Here is a 12,040-nt window from a genome sequence, read left to right on the forward strand (position 1 = left end):
GTGTTGGAATCGGACCCATAATGTCTAAGGTTCCTATGAATGAGTCCTTATAGAAAAGAAGTAATGCTGTTGGAATCGGACCCATAATGTCTAAGGTTCCTATGAATGAGTCCTTATAGAAAAGGAGTAATAGTGTTGGAATCGGACCCATAATGTCTAAGGTTCCTATGAATGAGTCCTTATAGAAAAGGAGTAATGCTGTTGGAATCGGACCCATAATGTCTAAGGTTCCTATGAATGAGTCCTTATAGAAAAGGAGTAATGCTGTTGGAATCGGACCCATAATGTCTAAGGTTCCTATGAATGAGTCCTTATAGAAAAGGAGTAATACTGTTGGAATCGGACCCATAATGTCTAAGGTTCCTATGAATGAGTCCTTATAGAAAAGGAGTAATAGTGTTGGAATCGGACCCATAATGTCTAAGGTTCCTATGAATGAGTCCTTATAGAAAAGGAGTAATAGTGTTGGAATCGGACCCATAATGTCTAAGGTTCCTATGAATGAGTCCTTATAGAAAAGGAGTAATACTGTTGGAATCGGACCCATAATGTCTAAGGTTCCTATGAATGAGTCCTTATAGAAAAGGAGTAATAGTGTTGGAATCGGACCCATAATGTCTAAGGTTCCTATGAATGAGTCCTTATAGAAAAGGAGTAATGCTGTTGGAATCGGACCCATAATGTCTAAGGTTCCTATGAATGAGTCCTTATAGAAAAGGAGTAATAGTGTTGGAATCGGACCCATAATGTCTAAGGTTCCTATGAATGAGTCCTTATAGAAAATGAGTAATGCTGTTGGAATCGGACCCATAATGTCTAAGGTTCCTATGAATGAGTCCTTATAGAAAAGGAGTAATAGTGTTGGAATCGGACCCATAATGTCTAAGGTTCCTATGAATGAGTCCTTATAGAAAAGGAGTAATGCTGTTGGAATCGGACCCATAATGTCTAAGGTTCCTATGAATGAGTCCTTATAAGAAAACAAATAATCAAATGACAGTTCTTAGAAAGAGGATATCCCTTTGGTTTGGTACAATAATGGATTGTTAATGATCAGTGGTGTAATATTATATTATATTACACATTCTATTGACTGTACGCTTGTTTATTCCATGTGTTGTTTATTTCTGTGTTGTTGTTTGTGTCGCCTGCTTTGCTTTATCTTGGCCAGGTCGCAGTTGTAAATGAGAACTTGTTCTCAACTAGCCTACCTGGTTAAATAAAGGTGAAATAAAAAATTAAATAAATATTGCATATGCCCATTTAATAAGAGAAAGCATTTTCCAATGGCAGAGTTGATCTGCTTTTGAATCTTGAGGAATAGTTTGGCCTTGCCCGCCAAGCCCAAAGTCAATTTAACAGTCAAGTGGTAGGCTATGCTTTCATACTTTTATAACATTTATCGGGCTATACATTAACCTGGGTTGAAGTGCCAGACATCATTGGCACTTAGTCTTCCATGGGATGAAGATCATAGTGTTTTTTAAAAATCTATTCTGACTGTGGAAATGGACGGAGGACCTATTTGCCTACACCACAGGCTTGCAGACAGGTTTTTATTTTAGCATGCTGTCCCCATAGGAGAGAGACAGTCATCATGAATAATCAGCACTACATGTACCATTTTTTAAAGTTTAACGGCTACTGGCATGTGGTGTTTCATCCATGATTTAATACTAACCCTCACAATATAGGAACATCTGATGTCATAGCTCATGTCTACAACCCGTAAGCCTACCTAAAATATATACAAGTCAAATTTAAGAAACAACAGTATTACCATTTTGAAACATGCCTGGGCTGTTTACTAAGATCAAATGATATACTTTATTCTCTCTATCTGGTATGCATCAGGCAGTGGAGTTCAGTTGAAGTGAATCAACAGTCTCACATCTCTACATCCATCATTTATAATGTCGATTAGGGTTTATAGGGAAGCTTGTAGTTCTTAGCTTACAGTCTACATAGTGTACATACTGCATCACATGTGGATTTGTGTCAACTCTGCTTCTTCATATGTTGTCTGTATATTCCGTTTATCGTTTGTGTATATCCTGTTTATCGTCTGACTGTACATCCTGTTTATCGTTTGTGTATATCCCGTTTATCGTCTGACTGTATATCCTGTTTATCGTCTGACTGTATATCCTGTTTATCGTTTGTGTATATCCAGTTTATTGTCTGACTGTATATCCTGTTTATCGTCTGACTGTATATCCTGTTTATCGTCTGGCTGTATATCCTGTTTATCGTCTGGCTGTATATCCTGTTTATCGTCTGGCTGTATATCCTGTTTATCGTCTGGCTGTATATCCTCTTTATCGTCTGGCTGTATATCCTGTTTATCGTCTGGCTGTATATCCTGTTTATCGTCTGACTGTATATCCTGTTTATCGTCTGGCTGTATATCCTGTTTATCATCTGGCTGTATATCCTGTTTATCGTCTGGCTGTATATCCTGTTTATCGCCTGGCTGTATATCCTGTTTATCGTCTGGCTGTATATCCTGTTTATCGTCTGACTGTATATCCTGTTTATCATTTGTGTATATCCAGTTTATCGTCTGACTGTATATCCCGTTTATCGTTTGACTGTACATCCTGTTTATTGTCTGTATATCCTGTTTATCGTTTGTGTATATCCTGTTTGTCGTCTGTCTGTATGTCCTGTTTATCGTCTGTCTGTATATTCTGTTTAATGTGGCAGGACCATTTCACCAAGTCAAATTAATTTACATGCAAATGTACTTGGCAAATAAAGGTGATTCTGACTCTGATTAAAGGTTCCTAATGTGTGGGACACCTATGCTGTCACATTGAGGACAATTCCCCTTGCTGAGGACAGAATGACCTCTGCCAACTCTAGATGTCAAGTTAATTAATCTCTTCAGAACCACTTCCTGCAAGTGAACAATTTCAGCCTCTCCTCTCCTGAGAATCCTGTCATAGCATCACCGACCAGGGCATTGTCCTGCGTTTGGTTTTTCCCAGGAACTCAGTCTGGGTTGTGTCTGTGCTTTAATGTTTGTCTGATGACTCTTGATTAGGGTAAGAAGTGGAATGAATTCTTGAGTTATAAACATAGGGCTATTTGATACCATACATGGCATTACAGTGGTCAGAGGAGTTAGCTAAAGCTGGAACAGATCTGGATCAACACATTTAGTAAGACTTAAGGTGAACTCACAGCGTTTTATTGACATGAAATCTGATAAGAATCAGTACACCCCCAGGAAGAATATGACACCTTTAATTTTTTAATGATTATTATTATTATCCTTTTCACATTTTCATACTTTCATAGAATGTTTGGGAATGACGTAGAGTAAGGCATTTTGAAAATGATATAGCAATAGTGGGAAACCAGCCGTGCGTTTGGACAATTAATAGACACTGTAACCGATGTGAAATGGCTAGCTAGTTAGCGGTGGTGCGTGCTAATATCATTTCAATCGGTGAAGTCACTCGCGTTGAGACCTTGAAGTAGTGGTTCACCTTGCTCTGCAAGGGCCATGGCTTTTGTGGAGCGATGGGTAACGATGCTTTGTGGGTGTCAGTTGTTGATGTGTGCAGAGGGTCCCTGGTTCGAGCCCGGTTATGGGCGAGGGGACGGACTAAAGTTATACTGTTACAACTGCAGCAAATAAAACCCAATAAAAACATGTCAGTCTTGTCCAGGATCGGACTCTACACAGACCGGTGCGCCATAGCCAATCAGAGGTACAGAAGGCCTCTATTCAAAAGCCATTTGCCACACAGCCTGTCATCATTCACTTTGAAATGGACTGTGTGTTTAAAGGCAGTAGCAGCAGTGTGACTTTAGACCATTAGAAAGCATTGCCACAAAATACCTGAATGGATTTCTGCAAAGATATAAATAACCCAAACCCTCTTACATTTGGGACTGCTGAAACTGAAACTTTTTCAGCTTGTAGTTGGCCATCAAAATTGCACTGATGGTCCTCCTGAGTGGCGCAGCGGTCTAAGGCACTGCATCGCAATGCTAGAGGCGTCACTACAGATCCGGGTTCGACCCATGAGGCGGCGCACAATTTGCCCAGCGTCATCCGGGCAGTGGTGTGAAAATACTTTAAAGTACTACTTAAGTCGTTTTTGGGGGGTATCTGTACTTGTCTTTTTGACAACTTTTACTTTAACTTCACTACATTCCTAAATAAAATAATGTACTTTTTACTCCATTCATTTTCCCTGACACCCAAAAGTACTAGTTACATTTTGAATGCTTAGCAGGACAGAAAAATTGTCAAATTCACACACTTATCAAGAGAACATCCCTGGTCATCACTACTGCCTCTGATCTGGCGGACTCATTAAAACACAAATTATTATTTTGTAAATGATATTTGAGTGTTGGTGTGCCCCTGGCTATCCTTAAAATAATAAAACAAGAAAATCATTCCATCTGGTTTGCTTAATATAAGGAATGTGAAATGATTTATACTTTTGCTTTTACTTAAGTATATTTTAGCAATTACATTTACTTTTGATACTTAACTATATATAAAACCAAATACTTTTGGACTTTTACTCAAGTGGTATTTTACTGGGTGACTCACTTTTACTTGAGTCCTTTTCTATTAAGGTGTCTTTACTTTTACTCAAGTATGACAATTGTGTATTTTTTCCACCACCGAGTCCAGGGTTTGGCCGGCTGGGATGTCCTTGTCCCATCGCGCTCTAGCGACTCTTTGTGGCGGCCGTGTGCATGCACGCTGACTTTGGTTGCCAGCTGTACTTTTTTCCTTCGACACATTGTTGCAGCTGGCTTCTGGGTTAAGCGAGCAGTGTGTCAAGAAGCAGTGTGGCTTAAGGTACTGTGTTTCGGAGGACGCGTGGCCCTCGACCTTCGCCTTTCCCGAGTCCGTACGGGAGTTGCAGTGATGGGACAAGACCGTAACTAGCAATTGGGAATCATGAAATTGGGGAGAAAAATGGGTAAAAAGTAAAAAATAAATACAATTTGCACTGATAAACACTGGGGAATAGTAGCCTGCTCACCCCTTCTTCAACTTCTCTGCCAATGCACTATTGTCCTAACCCATGTTTTGACAATTGAATGGGAACTGCCTGCTCACCTCTTTGATCCATGCCAAATACACTGCTCAAAAAAATAAAGGGAACACTTAAACAACACAATGTAACTCCAAGTCATTCACACTTCTGTGAAATCAAACTATCCACTAAGGAAGCAACACTGATTGACAATAAAGTTCACATGCTGTTGTGCAAATGGAATAGACAACAGGTGGAAATTATAGGCAATTAGCAAGACACCCCCAATAAAGGAGTGGTTCTGCAGGTGATAACCACAGACCACTTCTCAGTTCCTATGCTTCCTGGCTGAAGTTTTGGTCACTTTTGAATGCTGGCGGTGTTTTCACTCTAGTGGTAGCACGAGACGGAGTCTACAACCCACACAAGTGGCTCAGGTAGTGCAGCTCATCCAGGATGGCACATCAATGCGAGCTGTGGCAAGAAGGTTTGCTGTGTCTGTCAGCGTAGTGTCCAGAGGCGCTACCAGGAGACAGGCCAGTACATCAGGAGACGTGGAGGAGGCCGTAGGAGGGCAACAACCCAGCAGCAGGACCGCTACCTCCGCCTTTGTGCAAGGAGGAGCAGGAGGAGACTGCCAGAGCCCTGCAAAATGACCTCCAGCAGGCCACAAATATGCATGTGTCTGCTCAAACGGTCAGAAACAGACTGAGGGTGGTATGACGGCCCGACGTCCACAGGTGGGGGTTGTGCTTACAGCCCAACACCGTGCAGGACGTTTGGCATTTGCCAGAGAACACCAAGATTGGAAAATTCGCCACTGGCGCCCTGTGCTCTTCACAGATGAAAGCAGGTTCACACTGAGCACATGTGACAGACGTGACAGAGTCTGGAGACTCCGTGGAGAACATTCTGCTGCCTGCAACATCCTCCAGCATGACCGGTTTGGCGGTGGGTTAGTCATGGTGTGGGGTGGCATTTCTTTGGGGGGCCGCACAGCCCTCCATGTGCTCGCCAGAGGTAGCCTGACTGCCATTAGATACCGAGATGAGATCCTCAGACCCCTTGTGAGACCATATGCTGGTGCGGTTGGCCCTGGGTTCCTTCTAATGCAAGACAATGCTAGACCTCATGTGGCTGTAGTGTGTCAGCAGTTCCTGCAAGAGGAAGGCATTGATGCTATGGACTGGCTCCCCAAACCTGAATCCAATTGAGCACATCTGGGACATCATGTCTCGCTCCATCCACCAACGCCACGTTGCACCACAGACTGTCCAGGAGTTGGCGGATGCTTTAGTCCAGGTCTGGTAGGAGATCCCTCAGGAGACCATCCGCCACCTCATCAGGAGCATGCCCAGGTGTTGTAGGGAGGTCATACAGGCACGTGGAGGCCACACACACTACTGAGCCTCATTTTGACTTGTTTTAAGGACATTACATCAAAGTTGGATCAGCCTGTAGTGTGGTTTTCCACTTTAATTTTGAGTGTGACTCCAAATCCAGACCTCCATGGGTTGATAAATTTGATTTCCATTGATAATTTTTGTGTGATTTTGTTGTCAGCACATTCAACTATGTAAAGAAAAAAGTATTTATTTATTTACAAATAATAGATATGCATGCTAACTGTGGATAATAGTTGTTCAAGTTCAGCATAGCTAGCTAGCAAAGCTATTCACGTTTCTTGCTTGCTAACCAAATGACAGCAACATCTCTACCTGTAGCCACTGTAAAAGTAATATGATGAGAAAAAGTTGGCCACTCGCACAATGACATGACAGCCTAGCTAGCTAGCTAACGTTAGGCTCCAGGTTTTTAGCTTGCTAAATAAATAGCTACATAAATAGATACAACTAGTTAATTAGCCCCGTTACGACTGACTTGTGATCATTGCCCGTGGTAGATTGATTGTATTGACATTCCCAGCCTTAGTTACATTGTCCGTTTTTGTCCAAAATATTGAGTCATTGAAACTGAAACAGTGCATCCCGAATGGGCGGAGGCAGCAAACAATGTACCAGGCCAGCTGTGATTTACAACCTGATAGCAATATTTTTTGGACTACCAAGAAATGTATTGGTGAATTATATTAATCATGCATTGAACTGCATCCATCTATTCTGACAACAATACACTTACTCTACTAGTCTTGCTAATACCAGCCTCTCTACGTCCCTGACTTGAGTCTGCAACGGCTACTTTGGTGTGTCTTATTTGGTATAATGGCGGCCCGCAAACAAATGTCATAGGTGCATGCCACCACCTACTGTATTGGCTGTGTATTAGCCTATTCTCTATGTCCTCTATGATTTACGTTCTATTCCTGCGGTATAATTGACAACAATGGCCATGAACGCCTAAAAACCAACCTTACTGAAGCACATGTTATTCCTATCACTCTCTATTGGCCTCGGCCAACTCACAGAGATCCTCTTAGGATTCTTCACCCTGGATACATCTTCCTCTACTACTCTCTTCAGTGCCTCTGCATACGACACCTGCACTACTCTGATCCTGGTAACCTCAACCTGTCTTTCTCTCTCCGGACACCTCTGATCTCCAGCACCATGGGTACCCCTATAGTTAACACACACACACTTTTGTTCCACTGATACTACACATTCCTTTGTCTCATGTTCTCCTGCACACATCTCAGAATCTCCCTGCTACACACTACTGCCATATTACCATAAGTTTGACACCTAAAACGCTAATGGATTTGGGACAAAAGCTCTTACGGGATAACTGACAGATCCTAACTTAGTAGTCCAGACGGTGGCTTTTCCATTTAATTGCGCTCTCCACCGGGTCATCTGCTCTCCACCGGGTCATCAGCTCTCCACCGGGTCATCAGCTCTCCACCGGGTCATCAGCTCTCCACCGGGTCATCAGCTCTCCACCGGGTCTGCGTCAAACCAAATGACGGGCGTCACAGACACAGGGAATCTTCCACTTCAGTTGATCTTCCTCAACACTTAACGCCACTCCAGTTATTTGTATTTATTATGGATCCCCATTACCTGGATCCCCATTACCTGGATCCCCATTAGCTGGATCCCCATTACCTGGATCCCCATTAGCTGGATCCCCATTAGCTGGATCCCCATTACCTGGATCCCCATTACCTGGATCCCCATTACCTGGATCCCCATTAGCTGGATCCCCATTAGCTGGATCCCCATTAGCTGGATCCCCATTACCTGGATCCCCATTAGCTGGATCCCCATTAGCTGGATCCCCATTAGCTGGATCCCCATTAGCTGGATCCCCATTAGCTGCTACCAGAGGGAGCAATGCCCTGCTCTGGAGAGGAAAGCAAGTCACAGTTCTTGTCCCCAGTCGCGTTGTACGGAGCGCACGCTCCCTCTGGACAGCAGAAACGCACAAAATCTACATTATACCTCTTCGAGTCCCTTTCACCGAACAAACATTCCCTAACCTCTTTTCCACCCAACCTGACACCACATATGGATCAGCCAGAAGGCAAAGATCCATTCTCTCAAAGTCTCACTCCCACTGGGCCAAAATCACTTTCATCACCATCTGGACGAGGCCTGAACTCAGCAGTCCTCACTGCACGTACTACATCCATACCCCTGTCAGGTTCCATCTCTGAGCTACTAGAGCACGTATTCCTCTTTTTGCACTTGACTCCAACCATCATCACCACATTGTTCCCCAGTGCACTCAGCTCCTTCTTGTCGGTCATCACTGCACCTGCACCACAATTATTTAACTTTCCTTCTCGATCTCTTCCAAAAGTGCTGTGCAATCCTCCATTCCATCAAAACATGTTTCTCCTTATCTGCCATCTTCCCCTTCAACAGATCTTCCAGAAGGCTTCTGCTATCCCCCACTCTATATTTATTCATAATACACTATATATACAAAAGTATGTAGATACCCCTTAAAATGAGTGGATTTGGCTTTTTCAGCTACACCCGTTCCTAACAAGCGTATAAAATCAAGCACACAGCCATGCAATCTCCATAGACAAACATTTTCAGTAGAATGGCCTTACTGAAGTGCTCAGTGACTTTCAACGTGGCACTGTCACAAGTCACAAGTCAAATTTCTGCCCTGCTAGAGCTGCCCCGGTCAACTGTAAGTGATATTGTGAAGTAGAAACATCTAGGAGCAACAATTGCTCAGCCGAAGTGGTAGGCCACACAAGCTCACAGAACAGGCCCGGTGACTGCTGAAACCCGTAGTGTGTAAAAATCATCTGTCCTCAGTTGCAACACTCTCTACCGAGTTCCAAACTGCTTCTGGAAGCAACATCTGCACAAGAGCTGTTCATCGGAAACTTCATGAAATGGGTTACCATGGCTGAGCTGGTGCACACAAGCCTAAGATCATAATGCGCAATAACTAACGTTGGCTGGAGTGGTGTAAAGCGTGCCACCATTGGACTTTGGAGCAGTGGAAATGTGTTCTCTGGAGTGATGAATCAAGCTTCACCATCTGACAGTCTGACTGACAAATCTTGGTTTAGTGGATGCCTGGAGAACGCTACCTGCCCCAATGCATAGTGCCAACTGTAAAGTTTGCTGGAGAATGAATAATGTTCTGGGGCTGTTTTTCATGGTTCGGGCTAGGCCCCTTAGTTCCAGTGAAGGGAAATCTTAACGCTACAGCAAACAATGACATTCTAGAGAATTCTGTGCTTCCAACTTTGTGGCAACAGTTTGGGGAAGGCCATTTCCTGTTTCAGCATGACAATGCCCCCATGCACAAAGTGAGGTCCATATAGAACTGGTTTGTCGAGATTGGTGTGGACGAACTTGACTGGCCTGCACAGAGCCCTGACCTCAACCCCCATCTAACACCTTTCGGATGAATTGGAACGCCGACTGCGAGCCAGGCCTAATCGCCCAACATCAGTGCCCGACCTTGTAGCTGAATGGAAGAAAGTTACAACATCTAGTGGAAAGCCTTCCCACAAGAGAGGAGGCTGTTATAGCAGCAAAGGTGGGACCAACTCCATATTAATACCCATGATTTTAGAATGAGATGTTTAAGCTGGTGTCCACATACATTTTGTCATGTAGTGTATATTCCACTTTCTTGTTTTTTTCCTTGTCTGCCATCTTCTTCTTCTGTTACGTTTGCAATTATCTCCAGTACTTCAATTCGACTGCTGTCATCACGAATCCCCATGGACCTGCTTCAACCTAACTAACCTGGTTCAGCTTATCAACCAGCTAATTATTAGAATCAGGTGTGCTACATTAGGGTTGGAGTGAAAACTACAGGACGGTAGCTCTCCAGGAATAGGGTTGGAGTTAAAACCTACAGGAGGGTAGCGCTCCAGGAACAGGGTTGGGGTGAAAACCTACAGGAGGGTAGCTCTCCAGGAACAGGGTTGGAGTGAAAACCTACAGGAGGGTAGCTCTCCAGGAACAGGGTTGGAGTTCAAATCTACAGGACGGTAGCTCTCCAGGAACAGGGTTGGAGTTAAAACCTACAGGATGGTAGCTCTCCAGGAACAGGGTTGGAGTTAAAACCTACAGGAGGGTAGCTCTCCAGGAACAGGGTTGGAGTTAAAACCTACAGGAGGGTAGCTCTCCAGGAACAGGGTTGGAGTTAAAACCTACAGGAGGGTAGATCTCAAGGAACAGGGTTGGAGTTAAAACCTACAGGAGGGTAGCTCTCCAGGAACAGGGTTGGAGTTAAAACCTACAGGAGGGTAGATCTCCAGGAACAGGGTTGGAGTTAAAACCTACAGGAGGGTAGCTCTCCAGGAACAGGGTTGGAGTTAAAACCTACAGGAGGGTAACTCTCCAGGAACAGGGTTGGAGTTAAAACCTACAGGAGGGTAACTCTCCAGGAACAGGGTTGGAGTTAAAACCTACAGGAGGGTAACTCTCCAGGAACAGGGTTGGAGTTAAAACCTACAGGAGGGTAACTCTCCAGGAACAGGGTTGGAGAGCCCTGTTCTACATCATCATTTTTTTTCTCCTACAGACCATTGGATGCTGGTGGGTGGAACTATACAAGGACAAGCTCATTCTAATGGCTTGAATGACATGAAATGGTAACAAACACATCAAACATATGGAAACAACATGTTTAACTCCGTTCCATTTATTCCATTTAAGCCATTACAATGAGCCCGTCCTCCTGTAGCTTCTCCCACCAGCCTCCACTGCTATAGACATTGTCAGTACTGGGATGCATTTTAAAACATTAAACTTTCCACCACTCCCCCAGGGGTAAATTCGTGTTAAATTCGTGTAGCTTGGTGTTTGGTGAGCAAATTAAACGTGACATTTTTTTATTTATTTCAGACGATTGAATCACCAGAGCCTCAATGTTTGCCGGAGGAATGAAGAAATCCAAGGACTAAAATTAACTCTGACTATTTCTAATTTGTATTTCTCTTTATTTGTATTTCTCTTTATAGCACGGCATGGTATGACATTTTTATGTTCTTACGGTGGTAGTGACTTCTAGTCTGACTGTCAAAGATACAGCATTTTACCCAGACTCCCGATGTGGCACAGAGACCAATGTGATACACATCAGCAGTTGGCCATTCTTACAGAAGTATAGCATGCAATGCCATCTGGGGTCTTCTTCAATAGCCAAGCGCTGTATCAAGTCTGTATAATTTCTTTGCTATTTTAATCAAATCAACTTGTTGTCACATGCGCCGAATACAAGTGTAGACTTTACAGTGAAATGCTTACTTACAAGCCGTTAACCAACAGTGCAGTTCAAGACTTACAGTCTCTGCGGATCTTATTGATGCTGCATGCTTTCTGGCAGCGGTCCAGCTGTTCCTTGACTCCGTGGATCAGAACCGGATCCATGTCCCGTGATCACACACTGCACATCCTCTTTGGCACCAGCAGAGAGCCCAGAGCATCCAGACCATCTGGCAGGAATAGCGGACTTTAACCAGAGCAATTAGGAAATCACGCCTACTGCCATCTGCTCTAAATGTATACTCTGTATGATGTGCACATGCGAATATAATGTCAAGTCTAGTAGTACGTCATTTGAATAAATAAAATAGCCTAACT

The sequence above is a fragment of the Oncorhynchus clarkii genome, chromosome 29 (assembly GCF_045791955.1).
Source record: "Oncorhynchus clarkii lewisi isolate Uvic-CL-2024 chromosome 29, UVic_Ocla_1.0, whole genome shotgun sequence".
Classification (NCBI taxonomy): Eukaryota; Metazoa; Chordata; class Actinopteri; order Salmoniformes; family Salmonidae; genus Oncorhynchus; species Oncorhynchus clarkii.